The sequence below is a fragment of the Orycteropus afer genome, unplaced genomic scaffold, assembly GCF_000298275.1.
Source record: "Orycteropus afer afer isolate SDZICR_OR568_19922 unplaced genomic scaffold, OryAfe1.0 scaffold00610, whole genome shotgun sequence".
NCBI classification, from domain to species: Eukaryota; Metazoa; Chordata; class Mammalia; order Tubulidentata; family Orycteropodidae; genus Orycteropus; species Orycteropus afer.
This window is the reverse complement of record NW_006922197.1, coordinates 1215442-1217852: the sequence shown is the minus strand read 5'-3', so window position 1 is coordinate 1217852 and position 2411 is coordinate 1215442.

Below are 2411 nucleotides of genomic sequence, written 5' to 3'. Positions count from 1 at the left end.
ATAGGTGAGTAGTGTCCCATTGAGGAGCTCTGGTGGCATAGTGCCTAAGACACTTGACTGCTAACCAGAAGAATGGCGGTTCAAACCCACCAGCCACTCCTCAGAAGGAAGATGGGGCAATCTACTTCTGTAGTGATACTGCCTCTGAAACCCAAAGAAGGGTCACTATGAGTCGGGTCCGACTCGACGGCACATAACAACAACAATAGTGTGTCATTGTGTCTATACATCACATTTGGTTTGTCTAGTTATCTGTTGGACATTTCAATTTTTCCACTTTTTTCCCTCAAGTCTTTTTAATATTTTTTTTATAAAATACTCCCCCCTCACCCCCTCCTGACGTTTCTCCTTCCTGTAATTTTCCCTCAAGATCCTGAGGAATGTTAGGGAATTATATTTAAGGGAAAAGAAACTGTGCGTGGTAAGCAACCCAGCAGGGAATGTCTTTCCTCTCTCTATTTGAAAACCAATTCTGCCAAGGGGTCAAGGTGTCATGGATTGAATTGTGTCCCCCCAAAATATGTGTCAACATGGCAGGCTCATGAGTCTCAGTGGTTTGACAGTTGTTTAATGATGCAATTTTGTAGTAATGCAATGATGCCTTCATCTCCATGATGTGATCTGACGTGATTATCCGATCAGATGTAAGGGGATTAGGGTGGGATGCAACACAGGCCACAAGCCTGATCTGAGGTTTGAGGACTTTTTCAGGGGTGTGGCTTGCATCACCTTTTATCTTAGAAGCGCTGAAAGGAGAGAAGTGGGCAAAGAGGAAGGGACCTCAGTAATACCAAGAAGTTCTGTAGTTAGGCGCCATCGAGTCAATTCCAACTCATGGTGACACCAGGTACAAGAGACTGAAACACTGCCCGGTCCTGCACCAGCCTCACAATCATTGCAACGCTTGACCCAATCATTGCAGCCACTGTGTCCATCCGCCTCATTGAGGGCCTTCCCCTTTTTTGCTGACCCTCTGCTTTACCGAGCATGACATCCTTCTCCAGGGACTGGTCCCTTCTGACATCATGACCAAAGTAGTTGAGATGAAGTCTGGCCATTCTCATGTCCAAGGAGCATTCTGGCTGCACTTCTTCCAGGACAAATTTCTTTGTTCTTCTGGCAGTCCACGGTATTTTCAATACTCCTTGCCAACACTATAATTCAAACGAATCAATTCATCTTTGGTCTTCCTTATTTATTGTCCAGCTGTCACATGCATATGAGGCAATTAAAATACCATAGCTTGAGTCAGGTGCACCTTAGTCTTCAAAGTGACATCTTTGTTCTTTGATACTTTGAAGAAGTCCTTTGCAGCAGATTTCCCCAGTGCAACATGACATCTGATTTCTTGACTGCTGCTTCCATTGGTGTTGATTATGAATCCAAGTAAAATGAAATCTTGGACAATTTCAATCTTTCTCCATTTATCATGATGCTGCATATTGATCCAGTTGTAAGAATGTTCATCTTTATGTTGAGGTGTAATGCATACTGAAAACTATAGTCTTTGATCTTTATCAACAAGTGCTTCAAGTCATCTTCACTTTCAGCAAACAAGATTGTGTCATCTGCATATCATAGGTTGTTAATGAGCCAATTCTAATGCTGTGTTCTTCTTTGATAGACCATTTCTCAGATTATTTGCTCAGCATACAGATTGAATTTTAAAAAAAGAAAAAACCTCACTGCTGTTGAGTCAATTCTGACTCATGGCGATCCCTCTTTGGGTATCTCTACGGAAGTAGATTGCCCAGTATTCTTTCCAAGGAGTGGCTGGTGAGTTTGAATTGCCAGCCTTCTATTTAGCAGTCAAGTGCCGTAGGCTATGCCACCAGAGCTCCGGGACTGAATAAGTATAGGGGAAGGATGTAACACTGACACACACCTTTCATTGATTTTAAACCCCTTGTCCTGTTCCAAGACAGCCTCTTGGTCTGTGTACAGGTTTTTCATGAGCACAATTAAGGGTTCTGGAATTCCCATTCTTTACAATGTTATCCACAATTCGTGATGATCTACACAGTTAAATGCCTTTGCATAGTCAATAAAACACAGGTAAACATCCTCCTGGGGTTCTTTGCTTTCAACCAAGATCCATCTGACATTAGCAACAATATCCCAGATTCCACATCCTTTTCTGAATCCAGCTTGAATTTCTGGAAATTCCCTGTAAATATACTGCTGCAACCATTTTTCAATGAAATTCAGCAAAATTTTACTTGCATGTGATATTAGTGATATTGTTCAATCGTTTTCACTTTCTGCTAGATCATGTTTCTTTGTAATGGGCAAAAATATTGATCTCTTCCAGGTGGTTGGCCAGGTAGCTGTCTCGAATTTCTTGACATAAACAAGTGAGCACCTCCAGTACTGCATCAGTTAGTTGAAACATCTCTATTGGTGTTACATCA